The 20,208-nt window shown below is 37.5% G+C and overlaps 1 protein-coding gene across 1 annotated transcript in view; it reads right to left on the bottom strand.

Annotated features, from left to right (window-relative positions):
- The window catches only part of LOC150080780 (uncharacterized), a 155,194-nt gene that overhangs the window by 70,640 nt on the left and 64,346 nt on the right, over nt 1-20,208 (bottom strand). The gene's annotated exons all lie outside the window — the stretch shown is intronic.

Raw genomic sequence — 20,208 nt, forward strand, 5'->3', positions numbered from 1 at the left:
GGTTGCACGGCCTAAAATTCCCGAATGTGGATTTGAATAATTACGCCATCCTCCGTACAGGCAGATGTGGTCCCAAGGGACCATCATTTTTTCAGAAACCTCAAGTTTCATCTCGGAATTCATTTTAAGACGAAGAGCAGCTGTGCATGCCTGATTTAATGCCCAATGTGAAGAATTTTTTCAAGTATTAAACTATTTTCAGATTAAATACAATAATTGTATTGAACTTCGATGTGAATACATTGCAAAATAAGAAACTTTTGTAACTGCATCTCCGTTCTGAGATTTTCTGACCACCCCCGGTATGGATTAGAAATATACACAATCAATATTTTAAGTATTTACTAGCTTTTCGACCACCCCTTTCCTAAATATTCTTTCAGACAGAAATTAATGAAATACTGTATTGTCATAAAGCGAACAAAAAAAAAACGAAAGTGAAGCAGTACGGAACTTTCTTCCTTGTGTAATTCATAATTAGTGATCTTTAATAGGAAAATTAGCTACCAAAAGTAACCTTTTCATCTTGATACATAAGTCATTTTCAAATGAAAACCGCTTTCTATAGGAGAAGGAAAGCTTTAGCAAAGGACATGGAAAAAAAACACCATTTCTGAAAATAGAAAGAAAACTCGGTTCTTTCGTATTAAAAGAGACACATCAAAAGGATCTGCAAATGAAGCGTGACAGCGAGCGATTCCAATCCTCCCGCTGTCAAAATTCATCTAAAATCAGAGACTGCGGTAGATGTTTTTATTTAAACGGCAAGGCAACATCAAGTGCCTTTTAAATGCGAGAGTTCGTTTGCCAAATCTATTTGCACGTTGTTTTGTAGTGAATAGGAAGACAGACAAAGGAAAGGAAACAGCACCAGCGAGTGTTGACAAGGAAAAGAATCATTCAAAGAGATTTATTGAACAAACAGTTTTTTAGTAAAATATGAAATTCTTCGAATTTTTCATCGCTGAGAAACCAATGGCATAAAATAAAGCTGCATAAAGTAGTCGCAAAATAACACGGCTTCCTGTGTACATATGATTTGTCATAAAAATCTTATAGGCTCACGGTGAAGGTAGCTAAGTCCAAGGTACAAGGCAGTGGCTCTATATGAAAGTGACGAAACTTTGGAAAATACGTTTTTATTTGTTCCAATTCCACCCTTAACTGAAATTCACTCATTTCAGAAGTCGTATCAAATAGCCTGTGAAGCGAAGACCACTGAAGCACCTTCCCAACTGGCGATCGATTAGAATGTTTGGGCCCATGTCAAAGCAACAGGTTTTACTCTTCGAAGCTTCGTTCCTGAAATGTAGCAACAGGTTGATTTGGACTTCTGCGCATCGGAACAACGTCACTGAAAAAAAAATAACTCAACTCTTCAATTTCTTTAATGCTCATATCTTTATGGCTTCAGATAAAGATGAAATCGCAATGCGACAGACACCACTCAAAATGAACGGTAATTTCATCGGCCATGAACTCACACAAGACATTTTGCTGTCCGAAAAAACAGCAGCTATGATTTGCTCAGACCATTCTACCGTGAAGTTTGTTAGACGAGATGGTCTTTCTTGAGTTTCAATTATATTGAATCCTTCTTCCCTTGTTTCGGGTCTCGGAGGTGAAATATTTCTTTTGAGGTTACGATATTTAAGAGGAATAAAAAATATTTCTCTGGGAATTTCTAATCTGGCTCTTCACAACTGCTGTAATCCAGAACATATAACGAACTGACTTTGCTCGTTGTTTTTCACGCAAAACTGTCTCTCCCATCAACAACATCCAGCTTTGTTAAGCTGAGTGTAACAATTCTAGAAAAGAATGGATTGTCATCAGCTATGCCTACGGTCTACAACAAATGATCACTTGTTCATTTGAGTTGAGAAAAAATAGTCAGTTAATTCGGCTTATTTGAGTAAATAAAAATCGGGCGTGCCTGATATGCAACATATTTCACGGATTTTGATTAATAAAAGAAAGAAACTGAAGCATCACACTACGATGCCTCACACTGTAGTATGATGGCAGCACTTACAAAAAGCAGTTTACTTATAAGCTTCTGGTAGTGATAGCGATTCAAGGATAAAGCTTACTTCACGTTTTTGCTGAGATTAATACACACTGAAATGGCTTTGCATTAGCAGCACCCTCGTGCAGGAATGGACTGGTATGTGATGCTGGTGAAGGTTCATAGTCGGAATAGTTGATATAAAACTATAGTTAGCATAGACGGTGATCAGTTTTTGAGTGTTTGCGAGAAAGATTGGGAATGGGTTGGCGTTAAGATCTTTCCGACTTCGAAAGTGGAATGATTGTTAGGAAAAGACGTGCCGGTATCTGGACAACAGCCAACATGGTTAAGTGCTCCCTTCCTGTGGTGTCACAAGTCTACCGTTGCTGTTTCAACAGCGGTCGAACAATCAACCAAATGTCAAGTGTGCTCCATACCTGTTTGGGTGTCGCGTGCCTCGTAACACAGCACCACCGAGTACAACGTTGGAACAATGAAACCAGTATCTTCATGGACTATGCGCCGACATTAGCTCCTATAGGCTAGCACTTGAATATCTGTCACGGACATCTATGTGCTCACTACGAGACAAAGGAAACTGCGCCTTGCATAGGCACCTCAACACCAACACTTGACCGACACGTAGTTTCTACATGCAGATAGAATAGACAAACAAACGCGAATGTATGGGTAACTTCAACCTGCCCCCATTTGATTGACGTAAGTGGGAGGGAAACTCACCATGAGGAACAAAGTATTTAAATAAACTACATGATTGTACCAGCATGTTAGAGTGGAGAAAATACTAGGGGTGAGAATATTCTTGACCTCATCATTACTCACGAATCAGATGATATCGCAGAGCTCAAACAACAGGAACTTTTGGTAGTGGATGATACGCAATCGTTAGTTGAAAGATGGTACAGAACGACGAAAATACTGAAGCCTACAACAGCTACAATTTTATCTGTAACAGTACCACAAATACGGTTAGGCAGGCTGAGTATAAGAAAGCACTGGCTAAGAGAGCAAAGAACGGAGAGAAGGAATTTTTAATGTACTGTATGTTAATATAAAGAAGAAAACACGAATCAGATAGATTTCCCATACTATGTACTGAGTATGGGAAAGTCTTAGATAACTCAAGTGATGTTGCTATGAACTGAATAGGTACTTGGCATCGGTCTTTACTGAAGAGAGTGTGTAATTTATGAACCATATGAAAATAGTGAATTAGAAAAACTTTCAAGTAAGGCTCCAGGAGTTGATGGCATATAACCAGTAATTTTGAGGGACACAATCAGAAAGTGTATTGAACCATTGCGGTTAATTATGACAGTATCATTAGACTTGGAAGAGATTCCATTGGATTGGAAAAACGCCAACGTATCGCCAATTCATAAAATGGTTCTAAATGTGAGGTCAGAAACTACAGACCGGTTAGGTCTTACTTCAGTAGTAGGGAAAATCTTAGAAGCTGTGATTAAGAATACAATCCAGGGGGATATTAAGAAAGAAATGGCATTCTGAAGGACAGACAGCATAGTTTTGTTAAGTGAAAATCACGTTAAACTAATCTAGTAAGATATTTTGACAGTTACCAGTGCGCTGGATGTAGGGTAAATTTCGACATAGTTTATTTTCATTTTAGCAAAGTATTTGACTCAATCCCTCATGAACGGTTAATGTATAAGCTGGAACATGTTGGGATTACTGGAAAGATTCTAAGGTGCATTGTAGGGCAGAAGGCAGAGTGTTGTGATCAATGGATACTCTTCAGATTGGTGTAACGTCAGAAGTGGAATCCCCCAGGGATCGGTTCTTGGACCACTTTTGTTTCTGATTTTCGTAAACGACGTCAACGAAGAGATAAAGGGCGTGCTGTCAAAATTTGCAGACTAATTAAAAATTGAAAGTCGTTAATGACCAGTGTCAAGCAACACTCGGCGCCTCCGTAGCCAGGTGGGAAGGAGCAACAGTGCGCAGCACACGCTTCTTGATTAGACCGGGGTTCGAGCCCGTCACCACCAAATACGGAGGATGTGGAAAGGTCAGGGAATGACCATCGCATATTCCCGGAGCAATATGGCCTTAGTTGCTAATGCTCCTAAAAACCAAATAACCAAGCAACACTCTTTCGGGATGACTTGAACAAGCTTCAAAATGTTCAGAAAAGTGGAAGCTATGTTTCTACGCAGCAAACTAGAAGGTTTTATAGTTGGGGAATAGCAACCGGAAAATAAATTATACTCTTGGTGGGGTTAAAAACTGTAGAGGAAAAGGTGATCTGGGAGCTACGATACGGACAGACATGAAACTTTTTGAGCAGTGTAAACAGGCAGCCAGGAAAGCCCATAGTGTCATATCGATGATTTATCGAACACTATCCTGTAGAAATAGGGAGTTCATAATCCCACTGTGTAAGACTTCATTTGGAATACTGTGTCCAAGTATGGAGGCCTCATCTAAAAAAAGACACTAAGCTTCTTGAAATGGTCCAAAGACGGGGAACTCGCATGGCGAGATGAACAAATGGGCCACTGTACGAGGTAAGTTCGATTATGCGAGCTATACAGCTTGGCAAATAAGCACCTTAGAGTGGACCTGATTTGGATTTAAGGCTTTGAGAGATGTTAATAAAAATGAATGAGGGCAGAATTTTTACTTACAAAAAAAAATTCCAGAATGAGAGGCAATAAATTCAAATTACACGTTAAGCTTTTAACTACATTGTAGGAAGTTCTTTTATCCAACGAGCTGTTGACTAATGGAACAGGTTGCCTCCACACCTTTTCTTACTACTGAATACACCATAAAATGTCAAACCTATAGAGCAAACTTATCTGCGAAAAGATCTAAATCTTCAAAAACACTTCCTCATTCATTTCACAAATATGCGTGATCTCAATGATGTCCATTTCCACTTACAGTCTGACAAACCCTATGTACTTTTTCTGACAGAATCTCAATTATCGGTTGATTCAACACTGCTCATCTTAGTTGTCCGAATTATTCGCTGTATGGTTCCTTTCGCTTCAAAGGTGGTACTCCTTCTTATGTCAGTTCTGATATTCCCTGTCAGAGACTTAGTAAAGCAAATTAAACGTGCTCCCGTACAATGGTGGTCCTCTGATCTTACTGACCTCTCGAGTCAAATTGCGATTGGCACTCGGGTGCCACATTCCTTAGGAACGCCATTGCTAATTTTACCTGAGGAAACAGAACAGAAGCCAGCTGAAGAACTCATCACCCCAAGTGTTTGATTGCGAAAGATGGACTAAATTTGAATTTCGTGGATTAGTCCGCAGCAACACTTCCCACATACACCTGAAGTCTGGAGTTTTGGAATCTCTTACTACAACCGACGACTACTTTAATATAAATACACAGCATTCCGCAAACCGTATCGAATGTTATGTAACAAAAATCTGCGCATAAAATGATGTCTCGAAATATAATTAATGTCCACCATCAAATATTTGCCGTCTACAAGACGTACGCACTGAAATATCTCGTTCATTTCTGCCATTATACGAAGAAGGGCTGCTATCATTTATTGCAATTTAAATACACGATGTATCATCGAGGAATGACTAATCATTTTTTTTATAAAGAAATACAAATTCTGTAGAAATTTTTCTTTGATTATTATGTAATTTAATATTAATCGTGAAAGAAAAACAGAATCATAAATTAAATATTTGATTTTATTTTTCTTTAAATACGGATTGTCGATGAATTTTCAATACGAAAATCAAGAAGAATAAATATTTAGTTATTTACTATGATATTATTGTATTCTTCTTCGTTATATGATTTATATAAAAAAAAACGCAAACTCCATTATCATCTGTAAAAATGTACGTATACGCGAAGACTTCAAGTAAGAGAAGTCGCTGAACGTACGCAAGGGGCTCGGTAGCGTAGTGCCTTCGGCGGCAGCGCGCTTGCTGACTGAAAAGAACCTGGGTTCAAATCCCGCTGGACGAGTTTCCAGAGGTTTTTTCTTTCAGTACCAAGTTAGTCGATCTTGGGCCGAGTCCCGTGAGGGGGGTTTTTTCCCCCCTCACCAACCAAAATCGACCGATGTACACACACAAATACAGACCCGAACACCCCCTCCCCACCAACTACCTTTATGCAAATGATTTATCTAATTAATTAGATTAAATTCTAATACTATTGCAGGGAGTGAAAACATCGTGTTAAGCTACAAGACGTTAGCGATGTTTTAACCTCCCTATAGCGATAGTAAAATTTAATTTTATGAACATTAAAGTATATTTCTGTAAATAAATTAAAATTTAACACGAATGCGTGTGAAGAAATAGAAAATTTGTCATTTTTTATACAGCCGAACATGGAAGCGTATGTTGTGTTACAGTATTTTTTTTTTTTCAAAAGATTTTCTTGCTACGCTTCCCAATATCTCTATCGAAATACAAATATTTCTCACCCTTCCTGTCACATGGAGAGCGTGCTTTTTCTAAATTAATAAATGGTAAAGAACTATTTTGGATGAACAATGACGCAAGAAAGGTTAACAAATTCCAGTCTCATTACTATTGAAAAAAGAACGTTTCGATATTTGTGAACAATTTTTCAATACGAAAATCAAGAAGAATAAACATTATTTGGTTATTTATTAATTAATTTACTGTTGCGAAATATCACTGATAGTTCTGTAGTGAATTTGCAATTCGTAGTGTATTATGCCTTGTGCGTTTATTTTTTTTCTTAGATTTATATGTAAAACATAATACTTTGTATGTATAACCTTTACTTCATTGTAATTAATTGTTAATTAATTACAGTGATTGTTTAAATTTTGTTGTCAATAATTATAATTGCATTACGTTTGTTATTAATTTTCATTATATGAATAAAAGTAGAACAAAAAAATATATTTTTGAGAAGGCGCCAAATTGCGATTGGAACCTGGGCGCCGAACAAATACACTCCATGATGACAGTCTATCTCACCACAAGGCCTAGCAGGTTGATAACTGATTCTCGGTCCTCTCGTCCAATCTCAACCGAAATGAGCATATTTGGGACCTACTGGGAAAGGAAAACGATGCTTTGACCTTCCATCTGAAAATGTGTGGGCATTAATGGACGCATAAACGGTACCTTGAAAACTTTGGAGTCAATGCCAAGACATGTTTGGGGTATTAGAGGCAAAAGATGACCCAGTTCGTAGTCTGAAAAGTATAATAGGAGCCAAAAATCAGCACCTTCAACCAAAGTGCTCTTTGAGGTTTCTGATTGATTGCCGAAATCCGTAGGCTTTCGGCAATCAACACGGTTACTAATATCTATTAGTAACCGTGCTGCTTTTATAAAACTGAACACAGAGATCTTGGAATGGAAACGCCTTCATTTAATATTTAATCTCATAAACTACTTACTTTGCAAAATTAAGAAATGTGGCGTGGGGCAATACGTAATTAAAACACACATCACAGCACCCACACATCGTGTCCATTATCCATTTACCAACTCACTAAGCCTGTAATCGAAATATGTTTCTTGGCTGTTCAGTTCTTCAACTGCCACCAGTTTGTAAATCTTGTTTTTTTATCATAAAGCGGTCTTTAAGGACACCTTGAAGATAATTCTTAAGTTTAAATGTGTTTAATTAAAATCTTACACATTGTTAAGCTGTAAGGTTATAATCCTCAGATGAATTATTTAATACGAAATCTCACAGCTTAATGGCTAACAGAAAGCCTTAACTGATCGTTCAAAAATAACCCATGGGCAAAGAATACAGTAACAAGGAAGTTATTTGTTATTTTATTTGGTTTTTTTAGGAACATTAGCAACTAAGGCCATATTGCTCCGGGATATGCAGTGGTCATTCCCTGACCTTTCCGCATCCTCCGTATTTGGTGGTGACGGGCTCGAACCCTGGTCTAATCAAGAAGCGTATAACAAGGAAGTGTAGCGAGTTCGTTCTGTTTTTATTTTTAATTGCCACCTCACTTACGGTGCACAAAAAATACGAAAAACAACTGAATGATTCGTTTACCCACTTCAGCACTTTTGCAAAGACAATTTATTGGTAGAAAAGTTACGCAAAACGGGAATAATTTTAAGGAGAATACATTTAAAGATTTCATTTAGATTTCGTCCAGCGTTTTCGTCACGTTGTGCTCCTGGCCCAGGTATAATTTGTCATGTTCTAACTCGAAACTTTTGCACTTGGAGGCACCAGTCGATACCAAATAAAAAAGAAAGAATTCGCAAAAATTAATCTCATAAACTACTTACTTTGCAAAATTAAGAAATGTGGCGTTTATGAGACCGTTCTGAGGTTGGTAATTACATATTCCACATTTTAATCCTCTCAAGCGGTGGATTACTATGTATTGTGGGGGGGAGGTCTTTTTTTCTTGTTGTATTACTATTGATTTGTTTACTCAATTATATGAGATAATTAGTAATAAAGAGAAGTTTCCTCGAACCTCTGATACCCACTAACGCTACCGGAATGCAGTATATCTAAATCAGAATGGTCCCGGTCCAAAGGGCGTTCTGATTTCCCCCGGTCCTGATAGAACCTAATTATGTCGGCAAGCCAGTGTCTGAGTCTATGAATAATACCTTTGAAACAACTTTAAGCCATGTCATAATATATACAAGTACACTATAATACATGTTATGAATTTCATAAGTATAATATCTATAGTTTCTTCTCAAATTGAAAACAGTTCAAACACTATACCAGCAGATTCTAATCTGGTTATAACATTGGGTTTACCTTCTCTTGGTGAACGACATAGCATACTTTAACAATTCCACTATTTATTCTTGCCCTATAACAGGTTAGGGCTACCTTACCTAATATACATATAAAATTCATTCTAACATTATGGGAATCTTCTACTCTTGAAGCCATTTCAATTCAGTTTAGTACAAAATCCATTTATCCTATTTCTAAATACCCGTAAGATATTGGCTAGATGTGTGTAACGTGCCGTGATCTACTTTAATTTCTACCTTCGGTATGAAATACATTCTATAAGTGTCCGGTTTCTTAATTTACGTGAAATTTCCCTTCTATAAAGCATTGACTGTCTCTGCTCTCCCTAACGTTTATCGCAACTTTACCTTCTCCGTTTAATTAACACAAATTCATCGGGTTACGCTCAGATGCCTGACATAACCTTCCCCTTTTCATAGTAATTATCTTAGCTGTTCCGCTTTATTTTAGAGTATGATCCTCTTTTCTGGATTTAATCGTTTTCTCCTAACATCTCATTCACCTAAAGCACCCAGTCTATTACTCAGGGATACAAGATTGTTTGTTTGTTATTTGGTTTTAAGGAGCATTAGCAACTAAGGCTATATTGCTCCGGGGATATGCGGTGGTTATCCTCCTTTCCGCATCCTCCGTATTTGGTGGGCACGGGCTCGAACCCCGGTCTAATCAAGAAGCGTGTACTACGCACTGCTGCTCCTGCCCACCTGGCTACGGAGGCGCCAGGGGATACAAGAGCCCTAATATATGCATATATATAAACATACAAGTACCTTAGTTCTAGTACATTCACTTATGCTGTCTTACAATTTCCATTTTCGCTGCCACACTCCTTTTTACTATACTTCCCAATTACCGGCCCACACATACATCGATATATATATATATCCTGGAATTTACTTTGTGGCTTATATAGCATGATAGTAACAGTCCACTTACTTTATTTCTATCTTGCTCTTGCCTTGTCCTAAGTTGGTGTTTCCATTGGGTATTCACTTCTGCTGCTTCCACCTTTCTGAAGGACCTCTGGTGATTGGAGATCATTTATCTAAGAGATGGCCTTCATTCCAGTTTAGTAGGCTGCACTGTTGGCGGATTGTGGTGGACAAATAAGGACTGGCTCCTCACTTCTCCCATAGATTCCACTTTACTTGGAGATTCTTTCTCACTATAAGGCACATAACTATCTTAGCTTTACACTCACTATCATTATTTTCTTTTACTTCTCTCGCATCACCGATCTTGTTCCGACCTATACTCAGACTACGATTTCGCTTGTGCTCAGACTTCTCTATGTCTCACCCTCTCTCTCTTTTTCCCCCAAAATCACATGCTAATTTCTCTCTCATCTATTCGTTCGTCCTTCATCGCCTGATCTCTTCCACCAATCACGTCGAATTCCTTTTTCTTAACTTTTATTTCTGTCTATTTTCTTACTAAGAATAGCGCATTCTTTATTGTTATTTCTTATTGTTTTTATAATTCCTTGCCCTACAGCCCTCCCAGAGAATCGCTTACAGCCGCCCTCTTCCAGAATTAGTCACGTGCCTTCACTTATTTGGCGTGACCACTAAGCCTTTCCTGTTGCTTGGTTTATGCCAGGCTCCTTACTTGCCCTGGTTTCTGACGTCCCTTTGTCAAAACTTCGTGTTGTCACTTAGAACACTTAAATTTATACTAACATTTTCGTTAATGATAAATTAAACTTTCTTTAATTACACTTTCACTCGCAGAGACTCAAATACACCTGACTATGTAAGATCTTACATAGTCAGGTGTATTTGAGCTTACAGTATTAAGTGCAATTTCTGAGAATCTTATATTGCTTTTGTTTTCAGTATGATTACAAGGAAAGGCGACAATATATCATTTGACCTAAATAAGGCTGAAGCAAGCTATCTTGATTTTCATTTCGGTTTCGATCTCTCAGTAAATTTATTTTGACGATTAATTATTATTCTTTTAAAATGGCACAAAAAAAGAAGCTTTATCGTCTATTATTCCCGTAATCAAAAAGCGCATATCCAACTCTTTCTAAATTAATTTTGACAATTCTCTCCACGTCGACCAGCCTTCAAATAAATCATTCTATTTCGCAACACGCTACCCGAAGGTAAACTTCATAAGATCAAGTCTACGTTTACTCACAAGATATTTCTTGGTGCCCTCCGGTTATTTTCTCCTCAAATCAGTGAGAATATTACTAAACTCTGCAGACCACAACCTGTAAGAAGCTCCTTATAAGGATAATGATTAGCGCCCCTCACCAAAGCACTTTATCCTTATTTCACTTTCTTTAGAAAGTACCTCAGGACTCTGTATAGAATGTTTCAAGTGAGGTCGTATTATTATTCCAAAGAGGTACATACCTCCTTCTCTCTTCTTGCAAAATCCCGATAAATTATAGCCAGAACACCACGTTCTCTTCTTGCTGCCTACTAACACTGCACGTTTAACTTCACATCTCATCTTTCTTTCTGTATTGCAAACCCCAAGTGTTTTTTCGTTCATCCTGGAAATCCTTTAATTCTATGAACTACTCCTGGATTTCTGTTCTTCAAGTGCAGTACCTTGCATTTGGCAGAATTAAACTTTAGTTGCCATTTTCCACACCGTACTTGCAACCAGGGTTCAAATTCTTTTGAAGCAGTACAGCGCGATGTTGATTATTAACTATACTCAGAACTATGCATATATTAAATGCAATAGCATCATTAATACACAGCCATTTCTGAATAAACAGAATATTTATAAGGCGGCATCGTTTTAAGTTATATCTCATATTGTGAATACACAACGAGTTGCCATGATATTGCACTACTTCGAATAAGTAACGCTTCACCTAAGGAGAAGACTAATGTTATTTATTCTCAGATAGGTACCACCACCACCACCCAGACGGCACCATTTCAGGGCTATTTGGTCCTTCTTCGGTGGGTGGGTAGGTACCCAAGTGATATATACATAGTCTAAATTCGCTCGCAACTTGAGGCTTTAGCCCTAAATGCACCTTAATCTACACTCCGAACCTATAATCGTCAGCAAACTGAGAGTTTCCCCTGTACTCCTTCCAAGTCATTTCAGGTAGATAAAAACCTAGAGAGGTCCGAGCACTGATACCTAAGGGACTCCAGTCCTCTCTGAAGGATATTCATTTTGAACCTCTTCTATCTTCTAATTTATTGATGGATCTTTTCTGTTATGCCGACCTGCTTTAATTTCTTTACTAGAATCCAGATAAATAATGACAAATTTGTCTCTGATTTCCGTCCTCCCCCCCCCCACACCAGCTGGACTGAAGACCTCGGTTTGAATTTCATCAATGGCGCGAGGAATATTGTATTATGTTTTTTAAACAGCGTGGTGGCTGAGTTAGTCGGTGGCAGGCGAAGGTTGCAGTTCCCCCCCCCCCCTTTCTGGAAACTAAGTTTTTTTCATCCAGAAAACAAACAAAACGACCAATACATTCATATTACTGACGCTTCACAGTTCACACCCACACTAGTCATCTTTTGAACCTGAAAAAGTTGAGTTTGTGAATCAACTTTTTCAGGTTCTGGGAATAGTCTTGTTGCTTTAGAGCAGCTTTTGATAAACAGCATAACTACAACTCTTCACCACACGCTATATTCATCGAAATGAAATTCGTCATCCCTTATCTCGGTATCGCACCATGTTATTCCTGCGATATCAGGGTTAGTTCATCTGACCAGAAGCTTGACTTTACTCATTTCTTTTACAACGCTCGTAATATTACAAGACAGATTAAGTTTTGTATTCTTGAATATTCCTGCAAAGAAGCATCTTGTTGGGGATGCTTCTTTTAGAAAAAAAGAACTGAATTTTATAGAAATGTCAATGACTTGTTGCATTAGTTCCATTTTGAAAATTCTCTCCAAAAGCAATTTATTGCTCAAATGGATTCGTTCAGTAAATCATCTTGGTCGCACACAAACTCCGCAAAACTTTGATAGGTTTAAAGCCTAGGTAGTACTTTAAGGTAACTCAGTATTCAGTGAGGTGGAAGAATAAAAGAAAATTTAAACAACTTTCTTAAAACTACAAAAATGGTAGAAACTTCGAATCAAAAAGAAAATCATTATTAATGTATTGAGTATCTCAAATGAACCGTCTGGATCCGGGCAAACAAAATAAACAGATAAATCAAAGATTTCAATGCCTTATCTTTAGGAACAGAATATCGACCGTTAGTCGATATTCTGTTCCTCAGACGTTCCTCGAGGAACGATATTCTGTTCTTCGTGACTAGAAGTCACGAGACGAAAAGCTCGTTGACGAAGTAGGCCGTTTTAGCTGTTAAACAGCTCCCAAAAACTTTTCCATGACCGAACTGTTGTTGTGAAAAACTCTTCCAGACAAAATAAACAGATTTCCACCCCGTGTAGTTTTTCGTCTAGCAAACAGAAAATCGACCTTAGAACACACGCAATTTGCAAACAGTATACACAACAATATGGCGTTAGTCTCCTAAAACCCTAATACAACAACAGCTTTTTATTTGGTTTTTTTAGGAACATTAGCAACTAAGGCCATATTGCTCCGGGATATGCGGTGGTCATTCCCTGACCTTTCCGCATCCTCCGTATTTGGTGGTGACAGGCTCGAACCCCGGTCTAATCAAGAAGCGTGTGCTACGCACTGCTGCTCCTTGCTCCTTTCCACCTGGCTACGGAGGCGCCACAACAACAGCAACCACCCAGTGTGGGGAGAACGATGATTATGGGTGTTTTTCATAATTGTGCTACGCACGACGGTGTGTGTGTGTGTGATGCGTTTTCAGTGATTTCACACAAATCCGAGAAAAGGACTCCTGTGATGTTGCAAGAATGTTGCAAAACGAGTTCTTGCAACATCATATGAGTACTCTCAGCAGATTTGTGGGAAACCAATGAAAACGCCTTAGAGGTTATATAAAAATTGTTTCCTACGAAGTTCATCCTCTTAGTCTGAATTCATTTGCAAATGGGTTCGTCCAACGAGATTATGGCATTTTGCATTGCTGGAGATGTCGAGAACGGGTCACAAGAACATGATAGAGTCAATTGAAACTACTTCGGTAGCTACCTAATTTAATGTCTTAATGGAATTGAGCACCTGTGGTGATAATACGAACTTCTCGGAGTTCGTATTATCCAACTGCGTGAATCGGTTGAGTCAACATGCACCATCATCCATCCCTATTCTACCTTTTACACATCTCTTGGAGTCCAATCCCACGTGGAACCCAGATTGTTTTTAGAGCTCAAAGCAGCACGTACTCGCCATTAAGTAGGTTCATCTAATAATGTAGCCACAGAGTGTAAATAAATTGGATCAATTTGAGATTACTAGTAAAGACTTTCGTTGGATCAGAGGCCAGCTAAAACGCAGGAGATAGAGTAATCAAAAATGGAAATTTCTCAGGATAGACCAATTTACAAAGTGGGTCCCTGAGAGATCAGTATTGCGACCACTCATGTTTCTAATGACATTAACGAAGTAATGCAAGGAAGGTTGTCAAAGTTTTCTAATGATTTAAATGTATGAAGGGTAGTTAAGGATCATAACCAAACCATTTTTTTCAAAATAACTTAGATCGATCGAACAAGTGATCAAAATAATGACTGCGGTTTAGTTTTTCTAAGTGCAAGCTATTGCACCTGAAAACAGGAAACTGATATTGCTTACAAGCTGAGGCGGAGGGGGCGTTATGTCTTCATTTATTTATTTATTATTGTTATTATTTTTTGTTAGTTGTTGGCGCATCGGCTTCTGTGGTCATATTGCACCTCCCAAGGTTTTTGCAAATTCTACTCTGATCCAAGCCCGAGGCGGGATTCGAACCCCCGACCTTTGAGTTGCCAGGCAGGCACTTTACCCAGTCTTCATTTATTCAGAAGAAAAGAAGGCTGGGGTTATGGTACAACTTTGGGTTATCCTACAATCAGATATGAAATTTACCATGCAGTGCAAAAGGAAGGAATACTAGGAAGGCAAAACTTCAGGAATAGAAAAAAAAAGGATAACATGAGACAGTATTTAGACTACCGTGCTCAGGTCTTGTGGCCACGCCTGAAGAAAGATAGCGCTTCTAGAAAGGGTTTAAAAGAAAGCAAGTAGATTTTTAAGCGATGCTAATTAATGTCCACATGAAAACCATCTAGAAGGTATGGACTACAAACCAAGCATCTTGGAGGCATCTATAGAAGTATAAAAGATCTGAAAGGAATCGGTAAAATTAATATAATAAATTATAGTTTCTCACTGGTAAAAGATAAAAGAACCAAGGAGCACAAAAACAAAATTTGGGGGAGTAACAGAATTCTGGATGTGATTGAAGTTTACTTTCAGGTAGGCGTGTTGGGGATCACTGGAATGAATTGCCTGCCGTGATGGTCGAGGGGTAAGTTTGGTTAATGGATGGTAAGTTTGGTAAAGTGGAAATGGGTGGTCACATTTTGCCGATTGGGAATTGATAAGTACATGAAGGAAAGTTTCTTTGCATCATTTAACCATTATAATACTACTAATGTTGGCACGTAAGTCCTTTACAGAAGGAGCAAAAGTGAGAAAAGTAGATTTTTTTCAGAAAGCTTGCAGATTAAATCAAAGAGGAAATTCATTTTAGTTTAATGGTTCGTATCTTTTTAACCTGAGCAAATAAACCTTGTAGATCACGTGATAATTTATTAACTGTAAAATAACTTCTAGAGGAAAACTAAAGGTTTTGATCAAGAAACTAAATGAACTTAAGTTTAAGATGATATTTTCCAAAACACATCACGGTACTGCCCATTCTCGAACACCTTACGAGCGGAACAATCCTCTGGACACTGTCTACGAGACATGAAAGGAACCGTAAGAGATTAAGCTTGGTAATACGTGAGATACCGATTTCTGCTTGAGATGACCTACGTCAAATAAGAATCAATAGCGATCATCCGCTTAACTTTAAAACTATTAACTCCGTCTTGTGTTGTCAAGTGGAAAAATTCGGCAAAACAGACCCGACAAACTTTGACGAAATCACGAGAGAGAGAGAGAGAGATTCCTTTAAAGAACTTGTTCAACCCAAGAACTTACACATTAAAAGCAACACGAAAAGATAAGTTGCAAATGTGGACCGATTTCACGTTACGATAGCACGTGTCGAGATTAAGGAGTAGAAGATGACGTAAATCGTGCACCACATCGAACTAATTCACCAAAACAAGTGCGGCAACGATTCAATCAAAGCGAGCTATAAATACACGTTCAGAGATGGCAGCGTATGAAAGGGATACTAATGAACGCTGATTACAGGATTTCTCCAGGGGCATTTCTCTCGAGCTACCCACGTAGCCCTTCCGTCGTTAAAGTTGACATTTCTATATAATAACAGGAGAAGGTATTTGATAAGGCCTGTTTATCATTGCCACAGAATCCATACGTGGCAGTACTTCTATTTTCCAGAGACCAACAAACCAACTCCCAGACCTGCTGATGATAACGAATAAAATTGACCAGCAATAAGCAATATTTTGCCAGAGGTAGAAGAAATCTGGAAATCTGTGCTAAATAAATTGCACGAATACTGTGTCGATTTGCCTGCCATCCTCGTCCGAGACCGACTAACTCGACTATTTCTAATATTTATTAGAAATAAATGAATGCGTGTTAAGTCTGTGTTAGTTTTTAATCGGCGATCAGCAGACACAGAACAAAATATGCATTTCAGGCTCGTTCGATTATCAACGAATCGTTCTATATTGCACTAAAGACGTGTTTAGCGAATCCACCACGTGATGTTTACGACAGTCATCTACAACGTGGTAAACATCACGTGTTGTTTACAACATTTTAGGTGACCTTTATGTAGATATATTTTTTTTTGTTTTAGAGGAAGGAGCGCAGGTGACACGCTTAGTACAAAAGTGTCAACAATAATGTTATAAAATAATTTTGAAAAGGCCTGAAACCAGAATACTGCCACAAATTTCTATGAGGGATTAGGAGGTTATGAAATTGGATCTAAACATCAACCTAGGGTCCATCAATACAGACACCGGCAAAGTGAAGAGACAGACTGCGAAACTCGCAGATTTACACAAGTCGTCTCAATTATTCGACCACTAAAAACAGAAAAGAATGCTTCTTTACGAAAGCAATTGTGAAACTATAAATTCGCCTAAAGCTTTATAAAAAATAAATTTTTATTGCGTCATATTAGATTAACAAATAAGAGAGATTCGAACAACTGAAGGTTCATAATAATGGTTTTAATTTTCATCCGACCTTTATTCGTTTCCATCTCTAAATAAAAGACACCAAAACTAAACATTGTATGAAATTACTTACGAACTAATTTGTTGGATCCTTCTTTAAAAGAAACTGCTGTTGACTTGTGTGAAGAAAAGCATGTGATGTGTGTTACAGTATATTTTTCAAACGATCTTCTTGCTGTTTCCATTGCAATGCGAATATTTCTCAACCTTCCTGTCGCTACAGGACATGGAAGCGTGCTTTTCCAAATTAAAAATCGTAAAGAACTGTTTAGGATCAACAATGACGCAAGAAAGAACAAATTTGAGTCTTGTTGCTATTGAAAAAGTTTGTTTCCAGTGTCAATATTTCTGAAATTGTCAACGATTTTTCAATATAGAATAAACATTCTTTAGTTATTTACTACGATATTATTGCATTCTTCTTCTTCGTTATATCTACAAACAATACTTTTCTATGTAAAACCTTTACTTCTGTGTTTCTTTTCTAATTAATTTTTAATTTATACTTTTTATTAGTTGTGATTATGTAAATTTTGTTGTCAATAACGTTTGTATTACTTTTCATCATATGAATAAAAGTACAACAAAAAGTATTTTTGAGAGGGGCGTTAAATTGCGATTGGCACCAGAGCGCCACAATCCCTAGGAATGACCTTGCAAATTCACACAGACTCCAACAAATTGACAGGCTACTCCCGTATTTCCCCTTCCCCCAAATTAATAATTAAATAAAAAGTTGAAATAGGAACTGAAATCAGCTGAAGAACTCATCACTCCAAGTCTTTGATTGCGAAGTGTGGACTAAATTGCCCACATACAACTATGTCTGGTGGTTTGGATCTCTTACCACAACTGGCGACTACTTTAGTAGAAGTATAACTCAAAATTTTATGTAAAAAAAAAAAAAACTAAAATCTGTGCATAAAATGTTGTCTTGGAATCTAGTTAATGTCCACCATCAAATATTTCCTCTATCTTTATCATTTATTTCCAATTATAAACAGATAATGTATCATTGAGGAATGACCAATTTGAAACTTTTTTGGTATAAAAAAATGCAAATTCCGTAGAAAATTTTCTTTGATTATCGTAATTTAGTAATAATCGTAAAATGAAAACAGAATCATAAATAAATGTTTGATTTTTTCTTTTAAAATATGGATTGTCTAAATAACTTGCGCATAAAGCTGTTGATTACATTTCTAGCCGAACAACGCAACTCCGTTATCATGTATGATGCATGTGCACGCAAATACTTCAAGTACGCGAAGTTACAGACTGTACGCAAGGGGCTCGGTAGCGTAGTGCCTTCGGCGGCAGCGCGCTTGCTGACTGAAAAAAACCTGGGTTCGAATCCCGCTGGACGAGTTTCCAGAGGTTTTTTCTTTCAGTACCAAGTTAGTCGATCTTGGGCCGAGTCCTGTGAGGGGGGTTTTTTTCCCCCCTCACCAACCAAAATCGACCGATGTACACACACAAATACAGACCCAAACACCTCCTCCCACTCATCGTCTATGCAAATGATTTATGCAATTAATTAAATTCTACTATTATCGCAGGGAGGTGAAAACATCGCTAACATCATGCACGTATTCAGCTACATGATGTTAGCAATAATATTAAAATTTAATTTTATGTACATACTAACCCGATTTCTCTGCATAAAAGAGCGCATGCGCAAACAATTGTAAGATTCTCGCCCCCTAGCTTCCTCTGAAAATTGCATCTTCAGTCGATTCACCTCATTATAGACAGTATGTGGCAGGAAGAATATGAACTATAAAAGACTACCTGGTCATCTGTCCACAGTGTCGATAGTAATGTCAGGAGTGTAATAAAATGGCTGAATTCGAACTCTTTGTAGGGAACCTAATGCTGGCATAATAGGGCTAACAGAAAAGTTTGGATGACCAATTCCATTATGGTATGTATATGGACAGAAGGGTGGTGGGATTATGCTTCTTATCAAAACAACCTGAGCGCGTTGTTGTAGGGCTATTAGAAGCGCGATCTGTTCTTGATATGTTTCTCTTGCAATACGAATATTTTTCATCCTTCCTCAACACCACAGCGCATGGACAGCGTGCTTTTTCCAAATTAGAAATGGTAAAGAACCATTTAAGATCTACAATGAGTCGAGAAAGGTTATTAAATTTTGAGTCTCATTTAGTATTGAAACATATTTTGTTTCCAGTTTCAATATTTCTGAAATTGTCAACGATTTCAAGAATTGAATTTCAAATCAAGAAGAATAAACATTATTTACTTTTTACTATGATATTATTGTACCCTTCTTCGTTATATATATAAATATTAGCCTCTTGTATTGTATAACCTTTACTTCGTTGTTTCTTTTCTAATTAATTTTTAATTTATACTTTTTATTGTTGTGATTATGCAAATTTCGTTTTCAATAATTATATTACTTTTTTTATTAATTATCATTATATGAATAAAAGTACAACAAAATATAAATATTTTTGAGGGGAGCTCCAAATTGCGATTGGCACGTAGGTGCCACAATCCTTAGGAACGCACTGCTCGCACATTCAAACTACTAGCTTTCCGTAAGGTAAGAAACTGGAGGGGGGGGCCTTTCGAATGAATCGCATTTGATTCTATGATCTTTTCAGGAACTAACGAAAGATTTCCTGAAAATGCCCACTTGAAATATGCTTTCATTTACAGAGATAATTCGAAACTGTACGGAGAATAAAAACGTATTCCGAATTTCCATTAGTCTAATTTTACTTAAATTTGGGATGCTTCAATGAATCCTTCTAAAAGATTTAAATATAAAATCCGTACTATGAGTTGAGCTATTACATGAAGACAGACAGACGGACGGTCCTGCTGAACGCAATACGCGCTTTACGTATTCACTGTGTCCATTTGAAAGTTGCCTGATAATTTTAACACACTTTATGATGAGAATTTATTATTGAAACAATATAGTAGGAGATGCACATCAGCAAAGTTACTCTCACATATAACATTATATATTCACTGAAAATCTATATTGCAGAGAAAACACGTAAACTGATAACAAAATTCATTAAGGGGAAGGTGGGTTGGTTGTGCATGCTCACTTCACTCCATTCAATCAATTGCACAATGAAAGGGAATATCCGGGTTAAGGTCTTTCGCATGATCTTCGTGATATTATCT

This window comes from Mastigoproctus giganteus, chromosome 9 (genome assembly GCF_048544385.1).
Source record: "Mastigoproctus giganteus isolate SK-2022 chromosome 9, ASM4854438v1, whole genome shotgun sequence".
Taxonomy (NCBI): domain Eukaryota; kingdom Metazoa; phylum Arthropoda; class Arachnida; order Uropygi; family Thelyphonidae; genus Mastigoproctus; species Mastigoproctus giganteus.